This window comes from Eptesicus fuscus, chromosome 2 (genome assembly GCF_027574615.1).
Source record: "Eptesicus fuscus isolate TK198812 chromosome 2, DD_ASM_mEF_20220401, whole genome shotgun sequence".
Taxonomy (NCBI): domain Eukaryota; kingdom Metazoa; phylum Chordata; class Mammalia; order Chiroptera; family Vespertilionidae; genus Eptesicus; species Eptesicus fuscus.
The window spans coordinates 112,996,353-113,009,928 of NC_072474.1; positions in this window are offsets into that span (position 1 = coordinate 112,996,353).

Sequence of the window (13,576 nt, forward strand, 5' to 3'; positions counted from 1 at the left end):
AGACATAATTTTGGTTATCACAAGGTCCTCTGAGATTCTTCAATGGCTCTAATAACCTATCTTTCAGAATGATTATGAGGCATTAAATAAGATATTGTACTTGAAAGAAATGGGAATATGATAGTTTTTCTCAACTGAATGAATATTAACATGAGTTCCAGCATATAGGGCATATCATAGCTGCACAAGAACTAAAAATATTTGGCCCCTTGTTCCCTGGGTAGTTCCCTGGAAAGTTGCTGGAATCAGAAAATTAATACATAGCCTTATTGAATTGCTCAGTGCACTAATAGACTCAGATTAAGATGCTTCCTAACTCACTTAAATATTCTCTGGAAAAAGTATCCCCTTAATTCTGAATGATGAGAAATATTTAGCCAGGTGCAAGTGTGAAAGAAGAGTGTGAGCAACAAGATAGATGGATGGAAATCATTGCAAAGGAGAAAAACCAAAAGTAGATTGTTTAGTGAGAAGGAGCATTGGAAGGTCGGATAAGAGAAGTTCGTTCATTTACTGGTTCTGTGCCTTAGGAATCTGATCATCTCATAGAGGAAGGTTTGTCTCAGTTTCCCAATGTCGAGGGCCTCAGCTGGGAAGATTTGAAGACCGGAATAACTTGATGGCTGGGGCCTGGAGTAATCAAGAGGCATGTTCCCTTGATGGCATGCAGTTGATGTGGGCAGACAGCTGGAACACCTACACATGGCCTTTCTATGTAGCTGAGCTTCCTCATATGGCAGTTCAGAGCCCCAAAGGCAAATTTCCCCACTAACAATGCAGAAGCTTCACATCTTTTATCAGCTATACTCAGAAGTCTCAGAAATCTCTCCTGCCCATCCTTTAGGTTATAAATGAATCACAAGCCCACCCAGATTAAAATGGAGGGGAGTAGGCTTCTCTCTTGGTGACATAGTTGCAATATTTCTAGAAGAGCATGTGGGAAGGGAAATAGTCTTTCATTCATCTTTGTTGACATATAAACAGTGGTTTCCACATGTAGACAAGGAGGAAATGTTCTGAATAGTCTGTGCAAATATATGAAACATCAAAAATTAATGAGCTTGGAGAACTATTAATAGGTTAGCCTGTCTCAAAGATAATGCACATGAAAAGGAATTGGTAGAGGGTTGTCAAGAAAAGTGCCGAGGTTACAGACCAGATATTGAAAAGATACAGGAAACCAGTTACCAAGCTATGGTAACTGACTAATAAGAGATTGTAAGAACCTCAACTCAGGCAATAGCAATGAAATTTGAAGAAGAAAATGACCAATGGATATTTAAGATGTAAAATCTATAAGGCCTGTTAGTTCATTATCTACCATGTAGAATAAATATGGATGTACCATTATCTGTCACTTTCCTGATGCTCACCAACTTTCTCTCATGCATAGTAAGGCTCCCAGTCACATGGACAAATTGAGAGAAGGGATGGAACCCAGGTTGGTGAATAGAGCATGCCATCTTGTTGAGGTTGAGTAGTAGGCATGTGCTCATGTACAGTTAGTGTAGACTGCCATAGAATTTCTGAAACCACTGGAATGGGAATCTGTCTTTTCCTATGGAAAACATAAGAATGGCTTAACCCCAGAGCCACCATTGGCCGTATTCTCCAAATGGACAGCAATAGTCAGAGAATGAAGCTGGCCCAGGAAAGATCAGAGTCAAGAGAGGAAAAAAAGAGAAGCAAACACTTGATTATATTGTTAGAATCCTCAACTCAGCTGATTCAGAAGCTGTAATTCAGGTCCCCAGACTGGTATATATTCACTCTTTTACAAAGCTTTTTTGAACTATGTTCCTATCACCTACAATCACAAGAGCACTGACCTATGCAATGGAGAAAGTGGAGATGACGCTGAGGTTTCCACCTGGGGCATCTGGAACTTGGTAATGTGACACTTGAGGACTACAAGTAGAGGAGATGTCTTTCCTGAACCTGTAGCAGTGGAGGCACCTGTCCATCAGCCCAGTGATTGGCATGCTCTTTCATTGTGACACATGCTAGCTCCCACACATGTGTGTCACAGTCCTATGAGAATACTGTGCTAAGCACAGCTATTAATCCACTAAATCTAATTCCATCACACCCTCTCTCACCCTACAATCATTTCATAATGCAAGCAGGTAGAGTTATGAACAACCTCACTGATTTGTATATTTCAAATTAACCCTTCAATATATAAAATAGTAATAGTGACAAATGAGTCCCAACACACTTTGTGACTGATTGCAATGTTTGAATAGGACCTAAATGGTGGTTGGGACCCAATGCTTTCAGCTGTCGGAGTGTAGAGATTGGCAAAGAAGACAGAAATGGAGTTGGAACTTTGGAGTAAGCTAGGGCTTCATCAGCATTGCTGCAGCTGCTGTGACCAAAGACAATTCAAGCAGCAATGTGAAGCCCCTAATTCTGAGTGTAATACAAGTAGCTTTTCTCTCCCCAGTGTGTTCTATTGATTGCAGACAATATGTAATTACCTTCTGAGGTATACTTTTCCCATCTTTACTCCCTCTACATGTGAAATGAACTGTAACAGACAAATAAGCTTTTCTTTCTTTTCTAGCTTCTAACATTCTTAGATTTTTTTTTTCTGATTTGATGATCCTTTCCTCCTACCAATAGAGCCATGCAACTGAGGATTAATGGTGTGTCCTACACAGCCAGAAAGAAAATAATATGCAGTCTGCTGTAAAATCCACACTTCTACTGGAATAGAATGGCACAGCTGGCAGGGCCCCTAAAATCATCGCATCTCCTGTATTTCTTACTTTCCTATCCAAATCCTTGTCCTACCCAGTGATGATCCCAAAGCAAAGGAATCATCCAAGGTTTCCCACCCCTTGTTAGGTATAGAGTTGCACAAGCATCTCAGGACTCCTTTCCTGACTCCTTCTCATTACCTTTAGGTTTGATTGCGCATACAAAATTTGTTGTATTTTCTAGACATTTTACATGATTCCCTAGTCATCCACATGTCTCATCTCAATGTCATTTGTTTCCATCAGAACATGGATGCCTCCCAGCTCAGCTTTACTCCTTTGCTTCCTTCTGGAAGTGGCAGCATCAGAGGTGTTCTTGGCACATGAGTCTTAAGTTTCCAAAATCAGGGTACCTCAGCCAGCGTACCATGTAGGCATAAGAATCTGGAGTGCTTGGTCTAAAAATGGTCTTGTAGGATAAGCATCATATTAGTATTTGCAGAGCATCTTCCAGTACATTCAGGGGTTGTTTAGAATTGACAATGAGATCAAATGTCCTTTTTAGTGTTTATTAATGCCTAAAGCAGAAGTAGAAGAGAGGATGTGGCTGTATTTGGCCTTACTTGACTGAATTTTGCAGGGAGTATGTATGGTCACTGTTGAAAACTAAATGGAAATGCTTCAAGAGGAGCAAATGAAGAAAGAGTGAGTGTAACTATTTCAACTATTGAATCAAGTCAACTCAACAAGCATCAATGCTAACAGGCCACTGCTATGTTCCTAGCTCAAAACTGGGCTCTAGCAAAATGTAGGAAAAACATAAACTTGGTGTTTTGCTTGGAGGGGCTTAAAAATCTAATTTCAGAGAGAATAGTAATATACACAAAAAAATACAGCATACAAATCTTGGTTCTTACAAATCGTGTTCTATGTTATATGTAACCCATATTTGTGATGCACTTGGGCTTCATTTGGGGACCAGGATTATGCTATAGACCCTACATTCTCATTCAGGAGCTGACATTCTGCCTAGATGATCAACTCACCTGATATCATACAGCTAATAAGCAGTAGAGAGCAGAATTTGTTCTTCTTACCTTCCTATCCAAATCTCAGGCTCATGATTGTAGGAAGGATATCTGCCTATTTCAGTATTCTAGCTTTAAGTTTATATCTTGGAGGAATAAGGGGTACTGGCTCAATAACAGAAAATAGAGAATGAGAGAGGACATAGGAAAGAATACATGGGATGCCCAGATGGTTGAGTGTCAACCTATGAACCAGGAGGTCATAGTTTGATTCCCAGTCAGGGCATAAGCCCAGGTTGCGGGCTCTATCCCCAGTGGGGGGCATGCAAGAGGCAGCTGATCAACTCTCTCTCATCACTGATGTTTCTGTCTCTCTCTCTCTCCCTCTACTTTCCTCTCTGAAATCAAGAAAATGTATTTAAAAAATAGATGGGAGAGTGGGAAAATGTCATGTCCCTTTCTCAACTAGAAAATGTTGTTTCAATGCTTACAGGCATTTGGCAGGAGAAGGGTGGGCTTGTAGCACTGATAAATCAATTGGAAATGACCTCTTAACTAAAATGTAGGGGGAAAATAGATTTTCCCTGGTTTTCTTCATCTGATGCCTTTTTTACATAGATGAAGAGGTCGCTTCAATTCTAGTATAATATTGCTTTCTGAGTTTTCAATAATAACTTTCTCCGGTGGCATCTCTGTATCTCACAAAGTTGCTGAGTTTTCCCCATGATGGCACTCTTAGAAGAGACAGTGGAAAATGTAATTGCTTTGCTAACATTTCGCAGCAACATCAAGAAAGACTTTGATGCCCCAGTGATTTCAAAACCCAAATAATATCAACTGTGTTTCCTGGGTTTTATTTTTCTCAGCCACATTCATATTAATCACAAGGTGCTGACAGCTTGACAAATATTCCTTTGCATGGTATTCAACCGATATTTTAAGAGCCCAATAATATATCAAATAAGGGGGAAAAAAGAGCTGATAAAAATAAGTTTCCCACTGTTGATAGCCAAAGCTTTAGATCTCCAAAATTGTTCCTGGCTCCAAGGTAGCATTACTTCAAAGAGACAAAAATCATCCAAATGGAGTGGAAAAACTTCAGCTCTTTCTGAACCACATTTCGACTGAGGAAAAAGAAAGGCATCTACATTATTAATCTGAGGTGGGGTGGGGTGTGGGGGGGACTCAACAGTGTATAAGTTTTCACAGCATGTTTTTTATTTTTTTTTTTTTTTTTTTGGACCCAGAGCTCCAGGAAGCCAAGCTAGGTGAGGATCCTAAACCCAAAGCAGATGGTCTTCAGAATGATCATACAGATTTTCTTTCATAATGAATCGCAAGAATCCTATAGGATTTCTAATAAGAGCTGTTCATACATATGAAAAGACAGATGTTCCTTTAGATGCTGCTCACCAGTTCTTTGGCTGAATCCAGGAAGAGCCGTTAGCTCTAACTTCATTTTTAAGAAGTTGAGTTATGTGGGGCTTTAGTCTCAGCTAATCAATGTCAAAATACCTTTTAAATGGAAATAACTTTTTCTCTGGGGGTGGGGGTGATGGAGGACATGTGTTTGGGAGGTCTGGGAGTTAAGTCCCCTTCCATATATATTTTTTATTGTTGCACAAGACCTGGGAAGTCTATCAGGCTACTGTTTGCAATTCTTTGTCAATGAAGCAGGATGTTGTTTAAAGCCCATGTTTTCTGATTATGACTAGATATCCAGAGAAAGAGCAGAATCTACAGTCTGGCTATGGTTGTAGTTTCCAACACTGCTCCAGACAGGAACTGAGTTGGAATACAAAGCCTCTCACTCACCAGTTTCTAAGTTCATCTTGATCAATATCCAGACATCTGGAAATATTCAGCATAGCACAAACCTGACAGAGCCCACAGATCACCCAAAGAGCTGCAAACCAGTTGTTATCAGAATTTCTAAGAATAGAGTATGGAGAGAAGCTGTAGTTTAAAATTTCTTCCCAAATGATTTCTCATTTCTTCACATGTAGGAGAGAAAATAATACTCATTTTTCATAGTTGGTTATATATTTATTCCTCTGACTGATTCCATAACCTCAGCTTTGAGAAACCTTTGTCTTAAGCACTCCCTTTCTCATTTTGACACACATATGGACACACATGCATACAGTCACTCACACCTACATTTGATCCCAAACATGGTTAAGTGCATCTATCTACATGCAATCACACACACTCACATGCACTCACATGTACTCACACACACTCACACACTCTCACACTCTCATACACTCACATACACACAGAGCTGCCACTCATACTTCCTCCACACTGATGTCATTATGCTATTAGTCACATATTTAATATGCATGTATTAACACATCCTATCTAATAAAAGGATAATATGCAAATTAACCATCACTCCATCACAAAGATGGCAGTGCCCATAACCACAAGATGGAGGCACCCAGTCCTCTCAGCCCTAATGGAGTCCCTCTGCCCTGGGGGGGTTGGCCACTGAGAGCAGGCAGCATGAGCAGCCTGGCGGAATACTTGCTTCGTCACTGTGGCAAAGAGGCAAGCATTCCACCCAGGCCATGGAGGGCCTCTGGGCAGCGGGCATGGAGTGGCCGGGGGTGGGAGGGGTGGGGAACACTTGCCTTATCACCCCAGCAATGAGGCAAGTGTTCCGCGCCTGGCTGCCGATGGGCCTCTGGGCCGCAGAGAGCCTCTGGCAGCGGGCGCGGAGCGGCCAGGCCCTGCAGAGAGCTACTAGTGCACAGATTCATGCGCAGGGCTACTAGTATTTTAATAATGTATGATTATGTGTATATAATGGTATTTATCAATTTGTTGATTATCCATTCACAGGCACTTAATTTTTTAACATTCTTTCACTGAATTTATATCTTTAATGTATATCAGTAATAAAGCACACAGTAGGTACAATTACAAAATCACAATAAGTTTCATAGATTATTAAGAATCTATCTACCAGTATAATAATTAAAGCATAATATGCTAATTAGACTGGACGTCCTTCCGGACATTTTTCCGGATGACCTTCTGGATGAAGTGGAGCTGCAAGGGAAGCCAGGTCCTGGGTGCCAGAGGGAAGCCGGTGCCAGCAGCTGGGGGAAGGAAGGCTTACTCTTGCCCGAATTTCATGCATTGGGCCTCTAGTTGTTAATAATTAGAAATGTATGTTCCCTGGAAAAAATATAATCATTGCAACATTTATAATATTAGAAGAGCAGGAACAACTCAAATACCAGACAACTAAATGCAAAATACAACATGCCTACATCCCAGGGTAGAAGATTGTCTAGTCATTGACAATAATGCACATAAGTTTTTTTATTAGTGATTAACATATTTGCATTATAAGGTTACTTTAAAAATTCAGGAGGTAAATGTAAATATGTAGTATAATATAATGGGTGCTTTTTCTTTATTTCCTTCTTTGTTTTTATTCCACCTAATTTTTTCTTAACTGCAGATTATTTTAATGCAAAAACATTTTATGCAATTCATTTTTCTAAAAAAATATATTTAAAAAGGAGTTGTGTTGATTGAAGTGGGAAGAAGGGTGATGAGCTTCATGAGTTAAATAATCCCAAGACCAAAATCAGATAAAGGTGGCAAGCCTGAGAGTGAGAGAGTGCCAAGGTCAGTTTTTATCAGGTGACCTTGAGCCTGCATTTTGATGTCTGCCAGGGAGTCAGGAAATCAAGTCCAAGGCCTGCCCAAGGTGGGAATTCTAATAGGAAGCCTTCATAAAGATGAGATCTTAAAAGCCTAAACCCTCAGTAGAAAGATTAGTGTTAAATAAATCCCCCACTGAAGTGGATTGCCTATCTTGACCTTGGCTGGGAAAAGGAAAAAATTCCATCTTAAGAATTCACAATCAATATTTTCCATGGGTTCTGGTCATATATTTAACTGTCTTCGTCATGTAAAACCTCAGTCCTTTAATTCAAGTGGTCTATTGCTGATGTCTCCCAGATAGCTGACTTAAACTCCAAATCTCAGTGAAGTAGCACAGATGGTCTCAAAGAAGCTAAAGGACCAAGGAATACAGACACTCCAGTGTGTCCTTCTCTCTCTCTTCATAAAAATAATTAAAAAGGTATAGAAACAATATCCTAACAAAGTACCATGAGAAACAGTGAACATGACAAATAGGATGACCATACCTACAAAGATTTCAGGTTTAGAATTACAAATTACAGAATTTCCAAACATATTTTATGAAGTAAGAAATAAAGCAGATGTTTGAAAACATAAGTAAGGAACAAGAGACTATAAACATGACAAAGGAGACCTTAAAAGCACTTAAACAGACCTTTTAGTAATCAAAACTAAATGTTTTTAGTTTGTTAAAATTTATAAATAACTATGTACTAAGCAAAAATAATTACTAAGAACTAAAGAAAGAGCTAATGAACTGGAAGATAATGTGTAAAAACATTACCAGTATTCAACAAAGAGAATATATGAGAGAACAAAGTGCCGGAAACCTGAACATTGAGACATTGGAAGTTAAATGTGAAAAGGGAATCCAGAATGCTTTGGTCAACCTTAATCGCTCTGAATGGTCAGAGCTAGTCACTCATTGTTTAGTTGAGACATTGGTAGTTAAAGAATCTCTCACCTGTTAATCATGTAAATTTTTTCTGATTGTCTATTATTGGAATTTCCTGCCTAAAGGATATGGGTGTATCTCAGAACCCCAATAAAAGGGATGGCAAAGTACAGAGCAGTGAGTAGTCCTCCCACTAGAGGTGGGCTCCCGCCTGCCCCCCCGCCCCCCATTTACCCAAACTGATTCTTTTCTAGCTTCTCTTCATTTTGATTGCGGCCTTCTCCAGAAACTGGACCTGAACGGGAACCCTGAAACACTCAGGACATGATAAAGGATTCCACATCTGGCGCCCACGTGGAGCTTCTGGAAGAGATGATATTTTTCACCTAGAGCGAAGGAGGAAAAATATACCGAGAAAAGGTGTGGAAAATTCACCGGAAAAAGGTGAGAGAAATTCACCGCACTCAAAAGCCCACGGCCAGCTGCAAGTCACGATCTGTAAGTAGAGTGGGAATGTCTTTTTCAACCAGGCTAATGGGGAAGAATTAGGTTATAAATATAAAGTAAACTTTATTATAGAATTTTGGTTTGTATGCTTAAAGAATGTGGTTTCTTGTTCAAATTAAAATCTTGGTTTGTATTTGGAATTTAAAATCTGTAATAAGAAATGAAACTCCACTGCTGAAGCCGCCTCTGGTGTGGAGAAATTCAAAGGTGGCAGGAGAGGGCAAGGCTATCTGCTCTCCCGCAATGAGATTACTCAATGCTTTGTTTAAAAATTATAAAAGAACTCGAAGAGAAGTTCAAATCTTGGCCAAATTGGGTGTTAGTTATTATTTTGGAAAGCAAAAAAGAAAGAAAAAATTTAAAGTAATTAAGGCTTGGTGCAGCCTACCCACAGGTGATTTCTCCAACAAAGTATCTAGGTATAGAACAGCCTAGATAGCATCAGAAACAGATAACAGAAACAAGACAATTTTCAGTAAGACAATGACTAAAGACATTCAAGAATGTTGAAAATGTAAATTTTAGACACTGAAGCCCAATAAACTCAACCAAGATAAATGAAGGTAAGTTCACTCTCAGAGACACCTTAGTAAGACTCTAGAACACTCACTAGAATGAGAAGACATTAAGTAGAACCTTGGGAAACTGACAGTCAGATAACTGGCTCCTTAGCATCAACATTGAAGGTCAGCAGTCAAGGGACATGACAATGGACACACAGGTGCTCAAGGAATCAAACATTCAACTTAAAAAAGATTGACAAATATAAATACATTAAATTTAAATATAAAGATTGAAAAGGCAAATCAAAATGGAAAGAAGTTAGTTGTAACACGTCTCATAAAGGATTAATACACAAAATATATGACTGTTCTGTGAAATCAATAAGAAGTTAGCAAAATCACTGTAGATAATACAAAAGCACAAAAGTATATTTCCCATAATAGGAAACAGTCATAAAGCAGTACACAAAATATTATCATTCTCATTAGCAATCAGAGAAATTCAAAGTAATGCTCAAATGAGCTATAATTTCACATTTATGATGACAAAACTAAAGTTATCTGCATTGCCAAGTGTTGGCAAAACATAGCTCAATATGAATTCTGTGATAGTTTGTAGGTTAACAAGTTGATACAATTGCTTTGAAAAAGTATTTATCAAATACAGAGTGTCCCCAAAAAATGTATACACACTTTGAATAATTATTAATTCCAATGGGTTAAATCTGAAAAGAAAGAAACATCAATTGAGCTATCAGCTGTTAAAGTATGTAAACATTTGGGGGGGGACACCCTGTATTTATGCATCCCTAAAATGTGAATTGCTTCATTTCCATGCTTTTGTACTTTATATAAATGGATCTATATGGAATGTATTGCTTTATGATTTATTTTTCCCCTCAACATTATTATTGTGATTCATCCATGTGGTTACTACACCATAGTTTATTTTCATTGCTATGTAATATTCCATTCAATGGCTATACCAAATTTATTTATCCATGGACAATTTAGTTATTAGCAAATTTTTGCCATTATGAACAATGCTGCTTAAATATTTTAAAAATGTACCCTAGGGTGCATGTACAAGAGTTACTTTAAGATAGAGCCCTAGGTATGAAATTACTATATTATATGAGATGCACACATATAACATTACCAAATGAAGCCAAACTGCTTATGCACTGTTCTAAGTGCTTTTCAAATTAAAAAAAAAAAAAAAGATAAAGTCCTTTTTCACATTCTAGTGAGGAAAGCCAGAGATAGTCGAATACATAAATTAAAAGAAAAAGTAAGTAAACAAGAAAATATGAGAAAACAATAAGAATTATGATGATGTGAAGGACTGATTCATGGCCAACAGATACCTCTCTGAAGAAGAGACTGTTATGGTGAAACTTCAATGATGAAAGAAAAGAAAACCATGAAGACTGTAATGAAAGGTTATTCCAAGAAGAGAGAAAGGTTGTCATAAAGGTCATAAAGAAGTGACCATGCACTGTTTAAGATAAAGAAAGGGAGTGAGAAGAGGTTCTGAGCAAGGTAGTTGAAGGGAAGGCAGTCTGGACCATGAGGGCCATAATAATGATTTTAGCTCATTGAAAGTACAGTGGGAATCCAGTGATGGATTCCAAGCAGGGAAATTATGTGGATTGTTATCATTACAATATCTAGCTAGCTAGCTATCAACTATCATCATCATCTATCTATCTTCAATCATTGTCAAAGGTTGAAGGAGCAATGTCAGTGTGAGAGGAGGAAGAGCAGTAGGAGGGCAAGGTTTGGGTGAGGTAGAACATGGCTTTGCCCATGGTGGGGTATAGAAGATGGCAAGGTGAACAGTGTCATAAAGCTCAAGTCCAGAGGAGCAGCTGACAGGTTGACGAGGTGAATGGAGATGATGAGGGACAAGAAGAGGCAAAGATGTATTCCAGAATTTGAGATTAAGTAGGGGTATGGTAGTGCCAATTAAGAGCTGGGAAATTCTGGGACAGGTGTTGTAGGGGGAAATCTAGAGTTCTGTTTTGGACTTAGAAGGTTTGAAATGCCCACTAGAATCACTTCTCTCATTGGACAGTTGTCAAGATAGTTATTATGTGGAGTTTTACACACTACAGGCTTTGAAGTCATTTAGACACACATTTGAAGAAGGTTTCTGATACTTAATTACAGTGTAACTTTGGGCACAATAATCTTTCTTTTTGAGTATTTTTGTTTGTTTTCCTCATCTACAAAGTTATCACAAGAATTAAATGTGATGGTGTAATTTACATTCTTGGTGCATTGTAGGTACTTAATTTATAATGAGCTTTGTCCCCTTCCCATGTTTACAACAAGAAAACTGAAGCCATAGAGGGAATGGCACCTGCTAGAAGTTAAGCAGCTGGGAAGAAATATATAGAAACACCTCTTCTATTGACTCCAATTCTAATCAATGTTTTTAAGCTCTAAGCTCTCATTTGTGCACTTCTTCCCTGAGGCAGGTGGATAATCATAGGTGACACATCATTTTGCTAGTTTCTGGACAGTGCCACAAGCTATGAGAGCTGAGCATCCTTGCATGCAAAGGATGCCAGTGTGAAAGGGAACAAGATAAGTTCAGGCACTGAGAAAAAGTAAGGTATGGAGGTCAAAGCCCAATGACCTCTAGCAGGTTAAATTCAACAGCTTATGGCAACTTCTTGCCCTCTTACTTTGTAAGTTGCCAATGAGATGAATTTTTGCAATGCACACTGTTCTGGGTTAGAAGAAAACAAGGCTTTGTTTGCTTTTATCCTCATACTCAAATGAAGTCCAAGTGAAAGGTAAATAAAAGAAAGAGGAGGGGGAATGAAGGTGCAGTTAAGACAAAATGAATACCTTATGGGGTGAGTTTTTAAAGCATTTTAAAATTAATTTTGCAATGTATTTCTGGTGTTACTAGTGGTGTAGTAAGTAGCATAGTGTTTCAGATTGGCAAGCTCTATGTGTCTCTTTACTTTTTCTCTCTCCCTCTCTTCTTCTCTCCCTCCATTCTTCCATCTTTTTCTTCTACCCTCTCCCTTACCTTCCCTCCCTTTCTTCCTTCCATCTTCCCACCCTAATCTAGTTCTGTCATTAATCCACTGTTCTCAGTGCATTTCAGAGAGCAAGGTGAATGACTACTCTTTCAAAATTTGTTTTACTGGATTCCTTTATGGCACTTTGGAGATAAAGTTTTCACTTTAGCACTTGAAAATGTAAAATTGGTATGCCAGAAAATGTACTATTGTAAGGCATGGCATATACACCATGTGTCTGATGGAATGACAAGTGTTAATCTGGGTTCATGTTCCAGTTTTATCTTTCCCTTGCTATATCATCTTGGAAAAGCCACAGTGGGTCTGTTATATAAATGGGCCAAAGACAGCCCCTATGGCTCAGCCTAAAGTAGTCTCCATGATGTTTTCTTCTTCCCAGCAGTCTGGGGCCATTTGATGACACTAAACTCAAATTATCACAGTCCTATTTTTTAAAAAAATATACTTCAAATAAACATGGTTAGCGATTTAGAGCTCACATGCTTTACATGCCCCAGAAAACTGTACCCAATATCTGCTAACCACAGATAAGATATCTTGTCTATAGACTTAAGTGCTACCTCCTTTAGTCGCTTTTGACTCATAGTCTATACACACACTCACATGCACACACTCACATGTGCACACACAATATTAACTCTAGGGAACACTGGAATTACAAGAAAGGGCATAGCTTCATCAGGATCCCAGGTCCCTCGATCCAGTGAGCAGTGGTTGGTTGTCAGACTCTCCCAGTTATGATAGGAGACCTCAAAAATTGTCATTTTCTGAGCACTTTTGAGCAATATCCAACCATCACTCATTTTTGTTACTCAGTATGATATGAACAAACCAGTGAATCAAGGAGTCCTATATTCCTGCTCATTGGCTGTTGACTACCCATCCCATGACTCCATCTCTGACTTTCCATGTCCTCATCTGTGAAATGGGAAGGCTACTCCAAGCCATAGTTTTTCATCTCCCTTTATTGGAGGATGGATGCTGCATAGGTGTTCATGGAAAGTGCTGGAGGTGACCTCAGCTCTCATCAGCCAGTGATTGTGGAGAGTCAGGAATAAATTGATAGCAGAGCTAGTCCATGGGTCTGTGCTCATCCCTGAATGTTTATCTCTGATCTACAATGAGGTAAGTAGAGAAATTAGAAGAAAGGGTTTAAAAACAAAACAATCAGAGCAATGTGACACTGCTGTGATAACCACGAGTGTGATCAGAAGGT